The sequence below is a fragment of the Triticum urartu genome, chromosome 4A (assembly GCF_056163025.1).
Source record: "Triticum urartu cultivar PI428250 chromosome 4A, HENAU_Tu73, whole genome shotgun sequence".
Taxonomy (NCBI): Eukaryota; Viridiplantae; Streptophyta; class Magnoliopsida; order Poales; family Poaceae; genus Triticum; species Triticum urartu.
Genome location: NC_141876.1, coordinates 527,034,081 through 527,057,982, shown reverse-complemented (window position 1 = coordinate 527,057,982; position 23,902 = coordinate 527,034,081).

Sequence of the window (23,902 nt, the reverse complement as noted above, 5' to 3'; positions counted from 1 at the left end):
TAGTCAACTCCTTGAACTTGTCGAAAACCAGTTGGGACAAGTCGAGCTTTGTAGACAGTAACATTACCATCAGCGTCAGTCTTCTTCTTCAAGATCCATTTGTTCTCTATGGCCTGCCGATCATCGGGCAAGTCAACCAAAGTCCATACTTTGTTCTCATACATGGATCCCATCTCAGATTTCATGGCCTCAAGCCATTTTGCAGAATCTGGGCTCATCATCGCTTCCTCATAGTTCGTAGGTTCGTCATGGTCAAGTAACATGACCTCTGGAACGGGATTACCGTACCACTCTGGTGCGGATCTCACTCTGGTTGACCTACGAGGTTTGGTAGTAACTTGATCAGAAGTTTCATGATCATCATCATTAGCTTCCTCACTTACTGGTGTAGGAATCACTGGAACTGATTTCAGTGATGAACTAATTTCCAATAAGGGAGTAGGTACAATTACCTCGTCAAGTTCTACTTTCCTCCCACTCACTTCTTTCGAGAGAAACTCCTTCTCTAGAAAGGATCCATTCTTAGTGACGAATATCTCGCCTTCGGATCTGTGATAGAAGGTGTACCCAACAGTCTCCTTTGGGTATCCTATGAAGACACATTTCTCCGATTTGGGTTTGAGCTTATCAGGTTGAAGCTTTTTCACATAAGCATCGCAGCCCGAAATTTTAAGAAATGACAACTTGGGTTTCTTGCCAAACCACAGTTCATAAGGTGTCGTCTCAATGGATTTTGATGGTGCCCTATTTAACGTGAATGCAGCTGTCTCTAAAGCATAACCCCAAAACGATAGCAGCAAATCAGTGAGAGACATCATATATCGCACCATATCTAATAAAGTGCGGTTACGACGTTCGGACACACCATTACGTTGTGGTGTTCCAGGTGGCGTCAGTTGCGAAACTATTCCGCATTGTTTCAAATGAAGACCAAACTCATAACTCAAATATTCATCTCCACGATCAGATCGTAAAAACTAAATTTTCTTGTTACGATGATTTTCCACTTCACTTTGAAATTGTTTGAACCTCTCAAATGTTTTGGACTTATGTTTCATCAAGTAGATATACCCATATCTGCTCAAATCATCTGTGAAGGTAAGAAAATAACGATACCCGCCGCGAGCATCAACACTCATCGGACTGCATACATCAGTATGTATTATTTCCAAACTTAGGCTCTTGCCACCCCTTATTCCATAGTCCATCGAATTTTTACCCAAAACTTGAAAACTTCACAACACAAAACTTAACAGAAAACTCGTAAGCTCCGTTAGCATAAGAAAATAAATCACCACTTACGTACTGTTGTGAACTCATTCTAAATTCATATTGGTGTAATATCTACTGTATTCCAACTTCTCTATGGTTCGTACCTTCCGATACTACTCATAGATTCATCAAAATAAGCAAACAACACATAGAAAACAGAATCTGTCAAAACAGAACAGGCTGTAGTAATCTGTAGGTTCCGAATACTTCTGTAACTCCAAAAATCCTGAGAAATTAGGAAGTCCTAGGAAATTTGTTTAGTTATCTACTGCAAGTGGAATTGCTATTTTATCGCTCTCTGGTAAAAAATGGTAATTATTCTCGTGAGTGCATACTTTCTGTTTTTTACAGCAAGATCAAATAACAATCACCCAAGAAGGTCCTAAAGGATTTACTTGGCACAAACACTAATTAAAACATAAAACCACATCTAAACAGAGGCTAGATGATTAATTTATTACTAAACAGGAACAAAAAACAAGGAGCAAAAATAAAATTGGGTTGCCTCCCAACAAGCGCTATCGTTTTACGCCCCTAGCTAGGCATGATGATTTCAATGATGCTCACATACAAGATAAGAATTAAAACATAAAGAGAGCATCATGAAGAATATGACTAAAACATTTAAGCCTAACCCACTTTCTATGCATAGGGATTTTGTGAGCAAACAACTTGTGGGAACAAGGATCAACTTGCATAGGAAGGTAAAACAAGCATAACTCCAAAATTTTAAACACATAGAGGGGAAACTTGATATTATTGCAATTCCTACAAGCATATGTTCCTCCCTCATAATAATTTTCAGTAGCATCATGAATGAATTCAACAATATAACCAGCACCTAAAGCATTCTTTTCATGATATACAAGCATAGAAATTTTATTACTCTCCACACAAGCAAAATTCTTCTCATGAATAATAGTGGGAGCAAACTCAACAAAATAATTATCATGTGAGGCATAATCCAATTGAAAAATAAAATCATGATGACAAGTTTCATGGATATCATTATTCTTTATAGCATACAAGTCATCACAATAATCATCATAGATAGCAACTTTGTTCTCATAATCAATTGGAACCTCTTCCGAAATAGTGGATTCATCACAAAATAAAGTCATGACCTCTCCAAATCCACTTTCATCAATATAATCATCATAAATAGGAGGCATGCTTTCATCATAATAAATTTGCTCATCAAAACTTGGGGGACAAAAAATATCATCTTCATCAAACATAGCTTCCCCAAGCTTGTGGCTTTGCATATCATTAGCATCATGGATATTCAAGGAATTCATACTAACAACATTGCAATCATGCTCATCATTAAAATATTTAGTGCCAAACATTCTAATGCATTCTTCTTCTAGCACTTGAGCAAAATTATCGGAATCCTTATTCTCTCGAAATACATTAAAAAGATGAAGCATATGAGGCATCCTTAATTCCATATTTTTTGTAGTTTTCTTTTATAAACTAAACTAGTGATAAAACAAGAAACTAAAAGATTTGATTGCAAGATCTAAAGATATACCTTCAAGCACTCACCTCCCCGGCATTGGTGCCAGAAAAGAGGTTGTCTACTACACAACATTCTTCTTGTAGACGTTGTTGGGCCTCCAAGTGCATAGGTTTGTAGGACAGTAGCAAATTTCCTTCAAGTGGATGACCTAAGGTTTATCAATCCGTGGGAGGCATAGGATGAAGATGGTCTCTCTTAAACAACCCTGCAACCAAATAACAACGAGTCTCTTGTGTCCCCAACACACCCAATACAATAGTAAATTGTATAGGTGCACTAGTTCGACGAAGAGATGGCGATACAAGTGCAATATGGATGGTAGATATAGGTTTTTGTAATCTGAAAATATAAAAACAGCAAGGTAACTAATGATAAAAGTGAGCACAAACACTATTGCAATGTGTTGAAACAAGGCCTAGGGTTCATACTTTCACTAGTGCAAGTTCTCTCAACAATAATAACATAATTGGATCAGATGACTATCCCTCAACATGCAACAAAGAGTCACTCCAAAGTCACTAATAGCGGAGAACAAATGAAGAGAATATGGTAGGGTACGAAACCACCTCAAAGTTATTCTTTCTGATCGATCTATTCAAGAGTCTGTAGTAAAATAACACGAAGCTTTCTTTCCGTTCAATCTATTCTAGAGTTGTACTAGAATAACACCTTAAGACACAAATCAACCAAAACCCTAATGTCACCTAGATACTCCAATGTCACCTCAAGTATCCGTGGGTATAATTATACGGTATGCATCACACAATCTCAGATTCATCTATTCAACCAACACAAAGAACTTCAAAGAGTGCCCCAAAGTTTCTACCGGAGAGTCAAGACGAAAACGTGTGCCAACCCCTATGCATAAGTTCACGAGGTCACGGAACTCGCAAGTTGATCACCAAAACATACATCAAGTGGATCACGTGATATCCCATTGTCACCATAGATAAGCACATGCAAGACATACATCAAGTGTTCTCAAATCCTTAAAGACTCAATCCAATAAGATAACTTCAAAGGGAAAACTCAATCCATTACAGGAGAGTAGAGGGGGAGAAACATCATAAGATCCAACTATAATAGAAAAGCTCATGATACATCAAGATCGTACCACCTCAAGAACACGAGAGAGAGAGAGAGAGAGAGAGATCAAACACATAGCTACTGGTACATACCCTTAGCCCCGAGGGAGAACTACTCCCTCCTCGTCATGGAGAGCACCAGGATGATGAAGATGGCCATAGGAGAGTGATTCCCCCCCCTCCGGCAGGGTGCCGGAACGGGTCTAAATTGGTTTTCGGTGGCTACGGAGGCTTCTGGCGGCGGAACTCCCGATCTATTGTGTTCTTCGAAGTTTTTAGGGTATATGGATATATAGAGGCGAAAGAAGTCGGTCAGGGGAGCCACGAGGGGCCCACGAGGGTGGGGGCGTTCCCAGGGGGTAGGGCGCGCCTCCCTGCCTCGTGGCCACCTTGAAGCTTCCCTGACGTCTACTCGAAGTCTCCTGGATTGCTTCCGTTCCAAAAATAAGTTCTATGAAGTTTCAGGTCAATTGGACTCCGTTTGATTTTCCTTTTCTGCGATACTCTAAAACAAGGAAAAAATAGAAACTGGCACTGGGCTCTAGGTTAATAGGTTAGTCCCAAAAATCATATAAAATAGCATATAAATGCATATAAAACATCCAAGGTTGATAATATAATAGCATGGAACAATAAAAAATTATTGATACGTTGGAGGCGTATCATTACCTTGACCTTGTCGAGAGAGCTTTGGTCATTTCCATCTTCTACCACGACCTTTGTAACACCCCGGATGTAACTTTCCCAATTTGTACTCCAACTCTTGCCGTTTCCGGCGTTAAGTTAATTTATTTTCTTGGGTTTGGGTATTTGTCTCCGTGTGTTGTTATCGTTGTCATGCATCTCATATCATGTCATCATGTGCATTGCATTTGCATACACGTTCATCTCATGCATTCGAGCATTTTCCCCGTTGTCCGTTTTGCATTCCGGCGCTTCGTTCTCCTCCGGTGGTCATTTCTACCTTTCTTTCATGTGTGGGGATTCAACATATCCGGATTGGACCGTGACTTGCCAAGCGGCCTTGGTTTACTACCGGTAGACTGCATGTCAAGTTCCGTATCATTTGGACTTCGTTTGATACTCCAACGGTTAACCGAGGGACCGAAAAGGCCTCGTGTGTGTTGCAGCCCAACACCCCTCCAATTTGGCCCAAAACCCACCTAAGCCTTCTCCATCATCTAGATCGTTCGATCACGATCGTGTGGCCGAAAACCGCACCTCATTTGGACTCTCCTAGCTCCCTCTATGCCTATAAATAGGCCCCCCTCGAAAAATCTCGGATCCCCCTCCCCGAAACCCTAGAAATCGCCTCCGCGCGCCGGACATTGTCCGCACCGCGCTGGACGTCGCCGCCGCCCACTCCCGTCGCGCCACGTGGCGCCACCACCGCCTCCACCGCCGCGGCCTGCCCGGCCCAGGGAGGGCCCCCGCGAGCTCGCGCCTGCCGCCGCCCTCCTCCCACGTCGCGCCGCCCGGGGCCTCTCCTCCCCGCACTCCGGCCGCCGAGCCGCCTCGCCGCCCTTCGACGCCGGCCGCCGTGGTCACCGTCGCCGGACGCCGCCGCCTCGCTCGGTCGCCGCGCCGCCCGGCCGCCGTGCCGCCTCCGTCGCCCCACGCCCATCCTCCACCGGCGCCGCCCCGCCTCTTCCTCCCTCTACTCCGGCCATCGTCGCCGGCGAGGTCCCGGCGAACCTCGGTTCGTGTGCCGTGAATAGTAAACCTTAGATCTGCGAGGTGTTTTTTTCTCTAAGTCCCGAACCTCCAGATCCAAGTGCTCATGTTCATAGCCTCGTTACTTTGCATCCGTAGCTCCGATTCATGCATATATCATATCAAATTGTTCGTCTTAGAGAGTACATCATTTAATTCCATTGCATCATTTTCATTTGAGTTCATCTTGATGCCCGAAATGATGTTAGAAGAGGGCTACTTGAGATAATTGTCAGATCTGCTACTCCATTTGCATATTTGTCATTTTTTCCATGATTATTGTGTGCATGATATGCCCATGAGCTCTACATATGTTTTGTTAAGGGTTTTGTCATCTTTCCAGAGGTGCAACCCATGTTTTTTTGTGATGTGTGTGGTGCCTAGTGCAAGCTTGCAAAGTGAGGCACTTGGTAATTCTGTTTTCAGGGACTTAGTAATTTCACCAAGTCCTTGACCTGTTTATTTCATATGGCCATATGTTCATGTTGTTTCCTAGTGATCCGTGCCTCTTTTGAGGATGATCAGTAAGGATGTTTTGTTAATATTGTAGTGCTCTATCCATCCATGTCTTTGTTTGCAATTATGGAGCACCCTAGCTTGAGTCAATCAAGCTCTACTTTTGCTACTTTGTGAATCTGGGCAGATTGTCAACTTGTTTGCAATTTTGCCGACGATGTTGTAGTTGATCCGTGCATGCTATGCTATTGTTCTTGCCATGTCTAGCTTGAATTTTGTGTGTTCTTGATGGGTGTATGCTTAGATTGTCATGACTTGCTCCGTAGTGAGTGCATCGAGCTCGTAAACATGCCTACATGATATCTGTTTTCAGCATGTGCCAGTTTTCACTAAGTCTGAAAATTGCTTATGTTTTTGCCATGTTCACATGCTTGCAATTGTATTTTCTGATCCATTTTGACTCAAGGTCACTAAGGGACTTTTGTTAAGCTCTTTGAGTAGCTCCATGACAAGCTTTGCTTTGCCATGTTCAGGTCCTGTAGCATGTAGTTTTTTTGCTCCGAAGTGTGCTACCTGATCTGAAATTCCAGACAAGTGTTAATTTCACTAAGTCTGAGATCTGTTTACCATATGCATTTTTGCCATGCTTGTTTGAACCTGTTAATGGATGAATTGTCCATAGCTCAGTGCTAGACTTTTGTTAATAATCTTGAATTCATCCCTGCCATGTATTTTGTTGTCATGTTTGAATGCTGTAGCTTGTTCATCTCATTGCATTTAGATGGCTACTTGCTGTAAGTCGCAGACCGGTGTCATATTTGAATCGCTTGCCATTTCCAAACCGTAACTCCGATTCCGGTGTTCTTTATATCGTTTTCAAGCGATTTCATCTCATCTTTCCAGTGGCATACTTGGTTTTCCAAGTTGAGGCCAGGATCTTACATTTCCTGTCACATCTTGCATATGCATCCCGCATCGCATCCCGCATAGCATATCATCTTTGCATCATATTGTTGGACCTTTGCACGTGGTTGATTGTGTTCCGTTTTCTTGTTTGTCTTGTTTGGGTAGAGCCGGGAGACGAGTTCGCTAATGAGGAGCCCGTTGAGTTTGCTTTCGAGGATCCAGTCAACTCTGACAACTTTGCAGGCAAGATGATCATACCCTCGAAATCACTACTATCTTTGCTATGCTAGATTGCTCGCTCTTTTGCTATGCCAATGCTACGATGCCTACCATTTGCTTTCAAGCCTCCCAAATTTCCATGTCAACCCTCTAACCCACCTTGTCCTAGCAAACCGTTGATTGGCTATGTTACCGCTTTGCTCAGCCCCTCTTATAGCGTTGCTAGTTGCAGGTGAAGATTGGAGGCCGTTCCTTGTTGGAACATTTATTTACTTGTTGGGATATCATTATTTTATCTTGTTATTTTAATGCATCTATATACTTGGTAAAGGGGGGAAGGCTCGTCCTCTCGCCTAGTGTTTTGTTCCACTCTTGCCGCCCTAGTTTCCGTCATATCGGTGTTATGTTCCCGGATTTTGCGTTCCTTACGCGGTTGGGTTATAATGAGAACCCCTTGATAGTTCGCCTTGATTAAAGCTTTTCTAGCAATGCCCAACCTTGGCTTTACCATTTGCCACCTAGCCTCTTTTCCCTTGGGTTTCTGGAGCCCGAGGGTCATCTTGTTTTAGCCCCCCCCCGGGCTAGTGCTCCTCTGAGTGTTGGTCCAACCGAGCGATGTCCGGGGCTACCAAGGGCAAGTCTGGGCTGGCCCACCCGACGTCTTGCTCATCTAGTGTGCCCTGAAAACGAGATATGTGCAGCTCCTATCGGGATTTGTCGGCACATCTGGGTGGTGTTGCTGGTCTTGTTTTAACCTGTCGAAGTGTCTTGAAGAACCGAGGTACCGAGTCTGATCGGAATGTCTCGGGAGGAGGTCTATTCCTTGGTAGACCGTGAGAGCTTGTCATGGGCTAAGTTGGGACTCCCCTGCAGGGATTTGAACTTTCGAAAGTCGTGCCCGCGGTTATGGGCAGATGGGAATTTGTTAATGTCTGGTTGTAGATAACTTGAACCTTAATTTAATTAAAATGAATCAACTGAGTGTGTTACCGTGATGGCCTCTTCTCGGCGGAGTCCGGGAGGTGGACATGGTGTTGGAGTAATGTTTGCGCAGGTTGTCCTCTAGTTTCTCGCTCGCGCTTTGCCTCCTCATCTCGCTCTCTTTTTCGAATAAGTTAGCCACCATATATGCTAGTCGCTTGCTGCAGCTCCACATATTTTTACCTTGCCCTACCTATAAGCTTAAATAGTCTTGATCGCGAGGGTGCGAGATTGCTGAGTCCCTATAGCTCACAGATTACTATTACACCAGATGCAGGGCCTGATGATTCCGCTCCAGGTGACGCGCTCGAGCTCAAGTGGGAGTTCGACGAGGACTCTCAACGTTACTATGTTTCCTTTCCTGATGATCAGTAGTGGTGCCCAGTTGGGGGTGATCGGGACAGTGTCGCATGTTGGGTTATCTTTTATTTTGGCGCCAAAGTCGGGCCATGAGTGTTTGGATGATGTAATGTTATTTATGTACTTGATTGACGTGGCGAGTGTAAGCCAACTATGTTATCCCTTTTTATTATCTATATTACATGGGATGTTTGTGATGATTGCCTGACTTGCGACATATGCTTTCAATGCGATTATGCCTCTAAGTCGTGCCTCGACACATGGGAGATATAGTCGCATCGAGGGTGTTACAAGTTGGTAATCAGAGCCTTCCCCGACCTTAGGAGCCCCATTGCTTGATCATTTTTTAGCAGCCGTTGTTGAGTCTAGAAAAATGTTTTGAGTCATTTAGGAATTATATATTGAAGAGTTTAGGAATTCTTTTTACTTCCCAGTCTCCTCATCGCTCTGGTAAGGCATCCTGACGTAGAGTTTTGACTCTTCTCTTCTCAAATTTCACTAAAAAAATTTTAGGATCACGCGGGTATCTTGGAATCGTTCCGATGGTTTTATGATGAGAACATTGTCTTGGTGCCTCCTGTCAGGGGTTTAGTGGAAGTGTCTCGGGGAGTTGAGCTCTGAGGTGTTGTCGTCATAATTTTATCGTTGCAGTTCTAGAATACCTGAGTTTAGTATGCCAACATCGGAAAACTCTTTTATGCAGTTCGTTGGTGAGATAACCTCGACGCCACCCAGTACAGGGGCGGGAGTTCGGGAGTATCGCCATAACTTGTATAACGGATGCTTTTCGAAGGTTGAGGTAGATGGTTTCCGAAGTTTTTCTTGGTTATGTGTTGAAGGATGGATACAGCTGGATGTAGGATTTGCTAGAATTGGGTGAGATATTATGCTTCCCCTGTATCCCCAACACCTGATTGCATAACCGGAAAGGTTCAGGAGTTTCATAGGTGGGAATTCTCGTAGCTCTAGTTCTTCTTCCACGGATATTTGGTTTGAGATTGGGATTTCTTACCGATTATTCGTTCTTGATCCGTACCTTATTGATTTATTTCTCTACCTTAATTCTAAGTGGCTTCTCAATTTAGGGATATGTGACCATTTCAAGAGGAATGCGTTCGTTCATTTTGTTCGGATGTGAAGACTATATGTTGCAATTTTCATTCCGTTGGATTCAGCTTCAATATTTGTCTATCAATGTGCTAATGGATGTCAACCTCTTCAGGATGGCTCCTCCTACGCGCACGACTCCGAATCCTGATCCGCCACCACCTCCCCCTCCTCCGGAGGCATGGCAAGCTGTGATGGCCGCAACCAATGCAAACACACAGTTGATCATGCAAATTGTCCAAGAGCGCAATCAAGGCAACCAAGGGAATCAAGGCAACAATCAGAATCACTTTGCTACACTCAACCAGTTCCTTGCTAACGGGCCAAAGACTTTCAGCAATTGTGTTGAGGCAACCGATGCTGACGATTGTCTTGTGGATCTATGCAAGCATTTCGAGTGCAGTAACGTCAGGCCTGAGGACTTTGTTAAGTTCGCTTCCTTCCAACTCAAAGATCAAGCTGCAGAATGGTTCTAGCAGTACAAGGACTCCAGAGGTGGACGTGTGATCACTTGGGAAGAATTTCGTCAAGATTTCAGAGCTCACCATATCCCTCAGACCGTGGTTGAAAGCAAGCGTGAGGAATTCCGCAACCTGAAGCAAGGCTCTTTGTCTGTCTATGACTACAACAAGTTGTTCCAGAAGCTCGCCCGCTTTGCCAAGCAGGACATCCCTGATGAGAAGAGCATGATATACCAGTTCAGGGGTGGTCTCAGAGAAGAAATTCAGCTAGCTCTTGTTCTCTTTGAGCCCGTGAGGTACGATGAGTTCTACAACATGGCACTGAAGCAAGAGGCCGCTCAGTTGAGGTGTGATGCTTCCAAGAAGTGAGTCAGAGATGTTACTCCTTCTTCCTCTACTCAAGTGGCCAAGCAGCAGAATTATTGGTTTCCTCCTCCTCCATTCCGTCAGCCGTATCAGCAGAAGAGCAAAGGTGGCAGTGGTTCTTCCCACCCACCCAACCCTGGCTTTCAGAACAAGACTTCGTCTCAAGCTCCAAGATCAAGTGCTCCGTACCACCGTCCGCTTTCAGAGGTCACGTGCAACAAGTGCCAACAGAAGGGTCACTATGCCAACAAGTGTTTCAACCAGAGGCATCTTCCTCCTCCTCCTCCTGTCAGATCGGCAAGTACAGCTATGGTCAAGCATAACACCAAGTCCGCCAAGGTCAACTTGCTGAATGCAGCTCAGGCAGAGGACTCACCAGATGTGATCATGGGTAACCTTCCTGTTAATGATATTCCAGCTAAAGTTCTTTTTGACACTAGTGCATCTTTATCATTTTTATCGAAGCCTTTTGCATCTATGCATGATGTGCATACTATTGATTTTCCTAAGCCGATAGCGGTTTCTTCTCCGGGTTTGTTCATGAACACTAAAATGATGGCTCCGGATGTTACTATCACCTTGGGCGACTACAAGTTCCTTTCTTCTCCTATGGTTCTTGGTAACTCGGATATTGATCTTATTCTCGGAATGGATTGGCTTTCTAAGCACAAGGCTCAGCTTGATTGTGCTGCCAGGCAGATTCAATTGACTCATTCGTCTGAGGATGTAATTGTCTTTGCCGCTCGTGATGATACTATCCGTCTGTTTTCTCTCAATGAGAAGGGTGAACTGGATGCTATCTCGCAGATTCCAGTCATTTGCGAATATCAAGACGTCTTTCCAGAAGAGCTTCCAGGAATGCCTCCGCACCGGCCAGTTGAATTCGTTATTGATCTTGAGCCCGGTACGGAACCTGTGTGCAAGCGTCCTTACAAGCTCGGACCTGAAGAGTTGAAGGAGCTGAAGAAGCAACTCGATATTCAAGAGAAAATGGGTCTCATCCGGCCTTGTTCTTCTCCGTGGGGTTGTGGTGTTCTTTTTGTGAAGAAGGATGGAACGGACCGACTTTGTGTTGATTACCGTCCATTGAACAAGAAGACCATCAAGAACAAATTCCCACTTCCCAACATCAACGAGCTGTTCGAACAACTCAAAGGTGCCCAAGTATTCTCCAAGCTTGATCTCCGTATGGGTTATCATCAGATTCGAATCCGTGAGCAAGATATTTCCAAGAGGGCTTTCAGGACAAGCTATGGTTCATATGAATACACTGTCATGTCTTTTGGCCTCGTCAACGCTCCTCCGACTTTCTCTCGCATGATGAACTTCATCTTCAATGCCTACACCAATGACTTCGTTTTGGTCCATCTCGACGACATTCTGGTTTTCTCGAAGAACAAGGAAGATCATGCCAAGCACTTGCGTTTGGTTCTTGATAAGCTCAGAGAACATCAGTTCTACGCCAAGTTCTCCAAGTGCGAATTTTGGCTCCATGAGGTTCTTTATCTTGGTCATATCATCTCTGCCAAGGGCATTGCCGTGAATCCTGAGAAGGTGTCTACAATTGTGAATTGGGAACCTCCTCAGAACGTGAAGCAACTCCGTAGCTTCCTCGGTCTCGCAAGCTATTGTCGAAGATTCATTGAAAACTTTTCTAAGATCGCGAAGCCTCTCTCAAATCTTCTCCAGAAGCACGTCAAGTACGTTTGGTCTCCGGAGTGTGACATTGCTTTCAACACTTTGAAAGAGAAATTGATCACTGCTCCAGTTCTGGCTCCGCCTAATGAATCCAAGCCGTACGAGGTCTTTTGTGATGCCTCTCTCCAAGGTCTTGGTGCAGTATTGATGCAAGAGAAGAAAGTTGTTGCTTATACCTCTTGCCAGTTGAAGCCTAATGAGAAGAACTACCCCACTCATGATCTCGAGTTGGCGGCAGTTGTGCACGCTCTTTTGACTTGGAGACATCTCTTATTGGGAAGAAAAGTGGACATTTTCACTGATCACAAGAGTCTCAAGTACATCTTCACTCAGCCTAATCTCAACCTCAGGCAAACTCGATGGGTCGAAATGATTCAAGAGTATAATCCGAGTATCGAGTATACTCCAGGCAAGGCGAATGTGATTGCTGACGCATTGAGTAGAAAGGCTTATTGCAACAGTCTGATTCTCAAGCCTTATCAACCCGAGCTTTGTGAAGCTTTCCGCAAACTTAATCTACAAGTTGTTCCTCAAGGTTTCCTCGCCAACCTTCAAGTCTCTCCTACCTTAGAAGACCAGATTCGCCAAGCCCAACTTCTTGATGCTATGGTGAAAAAGGTGAATATTGGGATTGCCAAGAGTCAACCCAAGTACAAGTGCTACCGCCTTGATGACAAGGACACTCGCTTCTTCGAGGATCGTATTGTTGTGCCCAAAGGTGAACTTCGTAAATTGATCATGAACGAGGCTCACAATTCTCTCCTCTCCATCCACCCTGGGAGCACGAAGATGTATCAGGACCTCAAGCAGGCTTATTGGTGGACTCGAATGAAGCGCGAGATTGCTCAATTCGTGAATGAATGTGATGTCTGCAGAAGAGTGAAGGCAGAACACCAAAGGCCAGCTGGTCTCCTCCAACCTCTTGCCATTGCAGAATGGAAGTTTGACCACATTGAGATGGACTTCGTGACTGGGTTTCCAAAGTCCAAGCATGGCAATGATGCTATATTCGTTGTCATCGACAAACTCACCAAAGTGGCTCACTTTCTACCTATCAAAGAGTCGATCACTGCAGCTCAATTGGCGGAACTCTATACCTCTCGGATTGTCTCTCTGCACGGTATCCCACAAGTGATCTCTTCAGACCGTGGCAGCATCTTTACCTCCAAGTTTTGGGATTCTTTTCAGAAGGCCATGGGCACCAACATCCGCTTCAGCACAGCTTTCCATCCCCAAACTAGCGGTCAAGTCGAGCGTGTCAACCAGATTCTTGAAGATATGCTCAGGGCTTGTGTGATCTCCTTCGGCATGAAGTGGGAGGATTGTCTTCCTTATGCTGAATTCTCCTACAACAACAGTTTTCAAGCAAGTTCAGGCAAGGTCCCATTTGAAATTCTGTATGGCAGGAAGTGTCGTACCCCTCTCAACTGGTCTGAAACCGGTGAACGTCAGCTTTTGGGTAATGACTTAATCACAGAGGCAGAAGAAATGTGCAAAGTCATTCGTGATAACCTCAAAGCAGCCCAATCCCGTCAGAAGAGTTACTATGATAGTAAGCACCGCGATTTGGCTTTCGAGATCGGAGATCATGTTTACCTCCCCGTCTCTCCTATGAAAGGTACTCGTCGCTTCGGTATCAAAGGGAAGCTTGCCCCCAGATACGTGGGACCTTTCAAGATTGTCAGCAAGAGAGGCGACGTCGCCTATCAACTCGAGCTTCCTTCAAACTCTGCAAATGTTCATGATGTGTTCCATGTCTCTTAGCTTCGAAAGTGCTTCAAGACTCCTGACCGCACCGTCAACTTCGAGGACATTGAGCTCCAAGAAGATCTCTCTTATCGTGAGCACCCAGTTGCTATTCTCGAAGAGACTGAACGCACGACTCACAACAAGTCAATCAAATTTCTCAAAGTCAAGTGGTCACACCATTCCGACCGTGAAGCTACCTGGGAACGCGAGGATCACCTCCGTTCTGAGTACCCGGCGTTATTTCAGTCCTAGATCTCGGGGCGAGATCCTTTCGTAGTGGTGGAGTGTTGTAGCACCCTGGATTTAACTTTCCCAATCTGTACTCCAACTCTTGCCGTTTCCGGCGTTAAGTTAATTTATTTTCTTGGGTTTGGGTATTTGTCTCCGTGTGTTGTTATCGTTGTCATGCATCTCATATCATGTCATCATGTGCATTGCATTTGCATACACGTTCATCTCATGCATTCGAGCATCTTCCCCGTTGTCCGTTTTGCATTCCGGTGCTTCGTTCTCCTCCGGTGGTCATTTCTACCTTTCTTTCATGTGTGGGGATTCAACATATCCGGATTGGACCGTGACTTGCCAAGCGGCCTTGGTTTACTACCGGTAGACCGCCTGTCAAGTTTCGTATCACTTGGACTTCGTTTGATACTCCAACGGTTAACCGAGGGACCGAAAAGGCCTCATGTGTGTTGCAGCCCGACACCCCTCCAATTTGGCCCAAAACCCACATAAGCCTTCTCCATCATCTAGATCGTTCGATCATGATCGTGTGGCCGAAAACCGCACCTCATTTGGACTCTCCTAGCTCCCTCTATGCCTATAAATAGGTCGCCCTCGAAAAATCTCGGATCCCCCTCCCCGAAACCCTAGAAATCGCCTCCGCGCGCCGGACATTGTCCGCACCACGCCGGGCATCGCCGCCGCCCACTCCCGTCGCGCCACGTGGCGCCGCCACCGCCTCCACCGCCGCGGCCCGCCCGGCCCAGGGAGGGCCCCCGCGAGCCCGCGCCTGCCGCCGCCCTCCTCCCACGTCGCGCCGCCCGGGGCCTCTCCTCCCCACACTCCAGCCGCCGAGCCGCCCTTCGACGCCGGCCGCCGTGGTCGCCGTCGCCGGACGCCGCCGCCTCACCCGGTCGCCGCGCCGCCCGGCCGCCGTGCTGCCTCCGCCGCCCTGCGCCCGTCCTCCACCGGCGCCGCCCCGCCTCTTCCTCCCTCTACTCCGGCCATCGTCGCCGGCGAGGTCCCGGCGAACCTCGGTTCGTGTGCCGTGAATAGTAAACCTTAGATCTGCGAGGTGTTTTTTTCTCTAAGTCCCGAACCTCCAGATCCAAGTGCTCATGTTCATAGCCTCGTTACTTTGCATCCGTAGCTCCGATTCATGCATATATCATATCAAATTGTTCGTCTTAGAGAGTACATCATTTCATTCCATTGCATCATTTGAGTTCATCTTGATGCCCGAAATGATGTTAGAAGAGGGCTACTTGAGATAATTGTCAGATCTGCTACTCCATTTGCATATTTGTCATTTTTTCCATGATTATTGTGTGCATGATATGCCCATGAGCTCTACATATGTTTTGTTAAGGGTTTTGTCATCTTTCCAGAGGTGCAACCCATGTTTTTTTGTGATGTGTGTGGTGCCTAGTGCAAGCTTGCAAAGTGAGGCACTTGGTAATTCTGTTTTCAGGGACTTAGTAATTTCACCAAGTCCTTGACCTGTTTATTTCATATGGCCATATGTTCATGTTGTTTCCTAGTGATCCGTGCCTCTTTTGAGGATGATCAGTAAGGATGTTTTGTTAATATTGTAGTGCTCTATCCATCCATGTCTTTGTTTGCAATTATGGAGCACCCTAGCTTGAGTCAATCAAGCTCTACTTTTGCTACTTTGTGAATCTGGGCAGATTGTCAACTTGTTTGCAATTTTGCCGACGATGTTGTAGTTGATCCGTGCATGCTATGCTATTGTTCTTGCCATGTCTAGCTTGAATTTTGTGTGTTCTTGATGGGTGTATGCTTAGATTGTCATGACTTGCTCCGTAGTGAGTGCATCGAGCTCGTAAACATGCCTACATGATATCTGTTTTCAGCATGTGCCAGTTTTCACTAAGTCTGAAAACTGATTATGTTTTTGCCATGTTCACATGCTTGCAATTGTATTTTCTGATCCATTTTGACTCAAGGTCACTAAGGGACTTTTGTTAAGCTCTTTGAGTAGCTCCATGACAAGCTTTGATTTGCCATGTTCAGGTCCTGTAGCATGTAGTTTTTTTGCTCCGAAGTGTGCTACCTGATCTGAAATTCCAGACAAGTGTTAATTTCACTAAGTCTGAGATCTGTTTACCATATGCATTTTTGCCATGCTTGTTTGAACCTGTTAATGGATGAATTGGCCATAGCTCAGTGCTAGACTTTTGTTAATAATCTTGAATTCATCCCTGCCATGTATTTTGTTGTCATGTTTGAATGCTGTAGCTTGTTCATCTCATTGCATTTAGATGGCTACTTGCTGTAAGTCGCAGACCGGTGTCATATTTGAATCGCTTGCCATTTCCAAACCGTAACTCCGATTCCGGTGTTCTTTATATCGTTTTCAAGCGATTTCATCTCATCTTTCCAGTGGCATACTTGGTTTTCCAAGTTGAGGCCAGGATCTTACATTTCCTGTCACATCTTGCATATGCATCCCGCATCGCATCCCGCATAGCATATCATCTTTGCATCATATTGTTGGACCTTTGCACGTGGTTGATTGTGTTCCGTTTTCTTGTTTGTCTTGTTTGGGTAGAGCCGGGAGACGAGTTCGCTAACGAGGAGCCCGTTGAGTTTGCTTTCGAGGATCCAGTCAACTCTGACAACTTTGCAGGCAAGATGATCATACCCTCGAAATCACTACTATCTTTGCTATGCTAGATTGCTCGCTCTATTGCTATGCCAATGCTACGATGCCTACCATTTGCTTTCAAGCCTCCCAAATTGCCATGTCAACCCTCTAACCCACCTTGTCCTAGCAAACCGTTGATTGGCTATGTTACCACTTTGCTCAGCCCCTCTTATAGCGTTGCTAGTTGCAGGTGAAAATTGGAGGCCGTTCCTTGTTGGAACATTTATTTACTTGTTGGGATATCATTATTTTATCTTGCTATTTTAATGCATCTATATACTTGGTAAAGGGTTGAAGGCTCGGCCTCTCGCCTAGTTTTTTGTTCCACTCTTGCCGCTCTAGTTTCCGTCATATCGGTGTTATGTTCCCAGATTTTGCGTTCCTTACGCGGTTGGGTTATAATGGGAACCCCTTGATAGTTCGCCTTGATTAAAGCTTTTCCAGCAATGCCCAACCTTGGTTTTACCATTTGCCACCTAGCCTCTTTTCCCTTGCGTTTCTGGAGCCCGAGGGTCATCTTGTTTTAGCCCCCCCGGGGCAGTGCTCCTCTGAGTGTTGGTCCAACCGAGCGATGTCCGGGGCTACCAGGGGAAACTCTGGGCTGGCCCACCCGACTTCTTGCTCATCCGGTGTGCCCTGAGAACGAGATATGTGCAACTCCTATCGGGATTTGTTGGCACATCTGGGTGGTGTTGCTGGTCTTGTTTTAACCTGTCGAAGTGTCTTGAAGAACCGAGGTACCGAGTCTGATCGGAACATCTCGGGAGGAGGTCTATTCCTTCGTTGACCGTGAGAGCTTGTCATGGGCTAAGTTGGGACTCCCCTGCAGGGATTTGAACTTTCGAAAGCCGTGCCCGCGGTTATGGGCAGATGGGAATTTGTTAATGTCCGGTTGTAGATAACTTGAACCTTAATTTAATTAAAATGAATCAACTGAGTGTGTTACCGTGATGGCCTCTTCTCGGCGGAGTCCGGGAGGTGGACACGGTGTTGGAGTAATGTTTGCGCAGGTTGTCCTCTAGTTTCTCGCTCGCGCTTTGCCTCCTCATCTCGCTCTCTTTTGCGAATAAGTTAGCCACCATATATGCTAGTCGCTTGCTGCAACTCCACATATTTTTTACCTTGCCCTACCTATAAGCTTAAATAGTCTTGATCGCGAGGGTGCGAGATTGCTGAGTCCCTGTGGCTCACAGATTACTATTACACCAGATGCAGGGCCTGATGATTCCGCTCCAGGTGACGCGCTCGAGCTCAAGTGGGAGTTCGACGAGGACTCTCAACGTTACTATGTTTCCTTTCCTGATGATCGGTAGTGGTGCCCAGTTGGGGGTGATCGGGACCATGTCGCATGTTGGGTTATCTTTTATTTTGGCGCCGTAGTCGGGCCATGAGTGTTTGGATGATGTAATGTTATTTATGTACTTGATTGACGTGGTGAGTGTAAGCCAACTATGTTATCCCTTTTTATTATCTATATTACATGGGATGTTTGTGATGATTGCCTGACTTCTGACATATGCCTTCAATGCGATTATGCCTCTAAGTCGTGCCTCGACACGTGGGAGATATAGTCGCATCGAGGGTGTTACAGCCTTTGCCATTAGGCACTTGTGAGCGTTGCCCTTGTAGTCCTTCATATAGTTGTAGGTGACAACATCACCACTCTTGTTGACTAGCCTCAACGTGTTTTGAGAATCTTGAGCAACTCAGGCAACACCACTAACATCATCCGGATCGGATTCTTCTTGAGCAACCATTGCTTTACCATCTTTCTTCTTGAGCTTGGAGTTCAAAGGATTTGGAAACTTCTCCTTGGGAAAGGTCTTGGGAAACCTTGGTTTATCATCCCTCTTCTCATAAGGGTACTCGTTGGAGAAGTGGTTGGTTTCTTCACAGTTGTAGCATTTTCTTACTTTCTTCTTTTGAAATCTTCCCTTGAATTTTTCCACGCTAAACTTCTTGACAAAGGGAGCCATGTCTTCATATGAAGGTCCCTCATCGGATTCAACCTCATCACCATCTTCATCATCATCATCATCTTATTCTTCTTCTTCTTCTTCACTTTGCTCATCTTAACATACATGCTTGGCCTTCAATGCAAGATTGATCTTTGATGTTGGAGTACCATGCATGGCAAGATGTTTTGTGGCATTTGCCTTTGACTCTTCAAATAGTTGGAAGGTGGATATGATGTAATCTGTAGTAATTTCCTTGAAGGCATGGTGTTGTCTTATGTCCCACACCATTTGGTGGTGATATGGGGCAAGAGCATGAAGCAACTTGTCCACAAGAAATCGCTTAGTCATGTTGAATCCATCTTGTGTCTTGTCACACTCACGCGACTCAATGTCAGCAGTGAAAGTCATGAGACACTCAAGGAGTTGATTGGGAGTTTCACCTTTATCCATACAAAAGTTTTGTAATTGCCCCTTGGCAATTTCATATTGAGCACTCCGGAGGGTGGAGGTGCCGGTCTTGGATCTTACAATACTTTCCATAGTTCCTTTGCACTTGTGATGTGTATGAAAGGTCTCCTTTGCTTTTCAACCATACCTCTCCTTATACACATGGTTGCAGTGTCATTGAGATTCTTGTCATAAATTTCTCTTGGTGTAGGATTCTTTGGATCAACCACATGGTAACCATACTCCAAGATCTCCAGCATCTCATCATTTCCATATCGAAGATGATCCTGCATAGCAACTCTCCACAAGGCAAAATCGGAAGTGGCATCAAGTAAAGGAGGTTTGCCTTGAGGGTTATATTTTGGTTTCTCAACTTGGGGTCTTGCATAAAGCCAAGGAACACTGGAGTGATCATTGTTAGGATGTTGTTGACCAAGTGACGGAGTAGGCACAGTTGGCCTCGAAGCTGCACCACCAGAGAGTGGTGCAAGCACCGTGGACAATGTGGCTAGTCTCATTTGGACCAAGGCCTCAAGAGAAGCGTCATGCTCCTATTTTTGCTTAGCAAGGGCCCATTCCAGATCCTCAGAAGTAAAGGACTTGACTTCTGAAGAAGCCTCGTCTTTATCCTTCGAATCTGTAACAAGGGGAGTCCCATCGGGGTTCAACTCGCTCTAGGGCGGTTAAGCCACAAGAATAGAGCACAAGGCTCTGATACCAATTGAAAGGATCGAGATGGACCTAGAGGGGGTGAATAGGTACAATTACAAATTTTAATTATTACTTAGAAATTTTAGCCAATAATGCGGAATATGAAGGTGAGCCTAACAATTGCAAGCGTAGTACTAAGTGCTAAGCAAGTAACACAAGTATGTAAGTAAGCAAGCAAGCACAATATGATATAAGTAAGTGCTAAGAGACAAGTGACAACAAGTAGAGAGTTAGGGTTAGGAATAACCGCAACTCCGGGAGACGAGGATGTATGCCGATGTTCACTTCCTTGGAGGGAAGCTACGTCACCGTTGGAGAGGTGGATGTTACCATGATAACCCGCAAGTATAGGGGATCAATTGTAGCCTGTTTCGATAAGTAAGAGTGTCGAACCCAACGAGGAGCTAAAGGTAGAACAAATATTCCCTCAAGTTCTATCGACCACCGATACAACTCTACGCACACTTGACGTTCTCTTTACCGAAAACAAGTATGAAACTAGAAGTACTTTGTAGGTGTTTTTGGATAGGTTTGCAAGGTAATAAAGAGCATGTAAATAAAAGGTAGGGGATGTTTAGATAAATACACAACTAAATTAGTTTTAGTAGAGAGCTTGTTGTTACGAAAAAGTTATTTGTCCCTAGGCAATCGATAACTAGACCAGCAATCATTATTTCAATTTATATGAGGGAGAGGCATAAGCTAACATACTTTCTCTACTTGGATCATATGCACTTATGATTGGAACTCTAGCAAGCATCCGCAACTACTAAAGATCAATAAGGTAAAACCCAACCATAGCATTATAAGGCATCAAGTCCTCTTTATCCCATACACAACAACCCCCTTACTCGGGTTTGTGTTTCAGTCACTCACGCAACCCACTATAAGCGAATCATGAACGTATTGCAACACCCTACAGCGGGGATCCCTCACGCTTGCGTGACATGGAGAGCACCATAGGACAGCACCAATAATAAAACATGCAACTCAAACCAATCTTGATCATCAAATAGCCCATAGGACAAAACAGATCTACTCAAACATCATAGGATAGCCATACATCATTGGGAAATAATATATAGCGTTGAGCACCATGTTTAAGTAGAGATTACAGCGGGTAAGAGAGAGGTTACACCGCTGCATAGAGGGGGGAAGATTTGGTGATGATGGCGGTGAAGTTGTTGGTGAAGATTGCGGTGATGATGATGGCCCCCGGTGGCACTACGGCGCCACCGGAAGCGAGGGGGAGAGAGCGCCCCTCCTTCTTCTTCCTTGACCTCCTCCCTAGATGGGAGAAGGGTTTCCCCTCGGGTCCATGGCTCCATGGCACGGGAGGGGCGAGAACCCCTCCGAGATTGTATTTGTCTCTCTGTCTCTCTCTGTTTCTGTGTTCTCAGATTCTTCCCTTTCACTGTTTCTTATATTCCCGGAGATCCGTAACTCCGATTGGGCTGAAATTTTCACACGATCTCTATCCGGATATTAGCTTTCTTGCGGAGAAAGAAGGGCTCCAACCGCCTTACGGGGTGGCCACGAGGGTCAGGGGCGCGCCTGCCCCCCTGCCTCGTGGCCCCCTCGGGCACCGTCTCGCATGGATTTTTCTTCCCAAAAATCATATATATTCCAAAAAATCTCCGTCAGTTTTTATCCCGTTTGGACTCCGTTTGATATGGATGTTCTGCGAAACAAAAAACATGCACCAAACAGGAACTGGCACTGGGCACTGGATCAATATGTTAGTCCCAAAAATAGTATAAAAAGTTGCCAAAAGTATATCAAAGTTGTAGAATATTGGCATGGAACAATCAAAAATTATAGAAACGACGGAGACGTATCAGCATCCCCAAGCTTAATTCCTGCTCGTCCTCGAGTAGGTAAATGATAAAAAAGATAATTTTTGATGTGGAATGCTACCTAGCATAATCTTGATCACATATCTAATCATGGCATGAATATTAAGATATGAGTGATTCAAAGCAGTAGTCTATCATTTGACATAAAAACAACAATACTTCAAGCCCACTAATAAAGCAATCATATCTTTTCAAAATAGCAAGGCCAAAGAAAGTTATCCCTACAAAATCATATAGTCTGGCTATGCTCCATCTTCACCACACAAAATATTCACATCATGCACAACCCCGATGACAAGCCGAGCAATTGGTTCATACTTTTTAACACGCTTCAGCATTTTCAACCCTCACACAATACATGAGCGTGAGCCATGGATATATCACTATAGGTGGAATAGAATGGTGGTTGTGGAGAAGACAAAAAGGAGAAGATAGTCTCACATCAACTAGGCGTATCAACGGGCTATGGAGATGCCCATCAATAGATATCAATGTGAGTGAGTAGGGTTTGCCGTGCAACGGATGCACTAAGAGCTATAAGTGTATGAAAGCTGAGACTGAAAACTAAGTGGGTGTGCATCCAACTTGCTTACTCATGAAGACCTCGGGCATTTGAGGAAGCCCATCATCGGAACATACAAGCCAAGTTATATAATGAAAATTCCCACTAGTATATGAAAGTGATAACTCAAGAGACTCTCTATATGAAGAACATGGTGCTACTTTGAAGCACAAGTGTGGTAAAAGGATAGTAACATTTCCCCTTTTATTTATTTTTTGTTTGGCATTTCTTTTTTTTCTTTCTCTCTTTTTTTGCCTTTCTTTTTTTATTTGGCCTTTCCTTTTTTTGGCCCCTTTTTTTGGGACAATGCTCTATTAATGATGATCATCACACTTTTATTTACTTACAACTCAATACTAGAACAAAGATATGACTCTATATGAATGCCTCCGGCGGTGTACCGAGATGTGCAATGATCTAGCGTAGCAATGACATCAAAAAATAGACAAGCCATGAAAACATCATGCTAGCTATCTTACGATCATGCAAAGCAATATGACAATGATGCTCAAGTCATGTATATGATGATGATGGAAGTTGCATGGCAATATATCTCGGAATGGCTATGGAAATGCCATGATAATTAGGTATAGTGGCTGTTTTAAGGAAGGTATATGGTGGGTTTATGGTACGGGCGAAAGTTGCGCGATAATAGAGAGGCTAGAAATGATGGAAGGGTGAGATTGCGTATAATCCATGGAATCAACATTAGTCATAAAGAACTCACATACTTATTGCAAAAGTTTATTAGCCCTCGAAGCAAAGTACTACTACGCATGCCCCTAGGGGCATAGATTGGTAGGGAAAGACCATCGCTCGTTCCCGACCGCCACTCATAAGGAAGACAATTAATAAATACCTCATGCTCCGACTTCGTTACATAACGGTTCACCATACGCGCATGCTACGGGAATCACAAACCTCAACACAAGTATTTCTACTAATCCACAACTACCCACTAGAATGACTCTAATATCACCATCTTTATATCGCAAAACTATTGCAAAGAATCAAACATATCATATTCAGCGATCTACAAGTTTTATGTAGGATTTTATGACTAACCATGTGAATGACCAATTCTTGTCATCTCTCTAAATAGATATAAGTGAAGCAAGAGAGTTTAATTCTTTCTACAAAAGATATGCCCATGCTCGAACAAATATAAGTGAAGCAAAAGAGCATTCTACAAATGGCGGTTTTCTATGTAAAGAGAAACGGGCAATCCAAACTTCAAATGATATAAGTGAAGCACATGAAGCATTCTATAAAGCCATACTCAAAAGATATAAGTGAAGTGCAAAGAGCATTCTATAAATCAACCAAGTACTACCTCATACCAGCATGGTGCATAAAAGAAAAACAAAAACTAAATGCAAAAGACGCTCCAAGATTGCACATATCGCATGAACGAAACGAATTCGAAAACATACCGATACTTGTTGAAGAAAGAGGGGATGCCTTCCAGGGCATCCCCAAGATTAGACGCTTGAGTCTCCTTGAATAATTACTTGGGGTTCCTCGGGCATCCCCAAGCTTGCGTTCTTGCCTCTCTTCCTTCTTCTCACATCGAGACCTTCTCG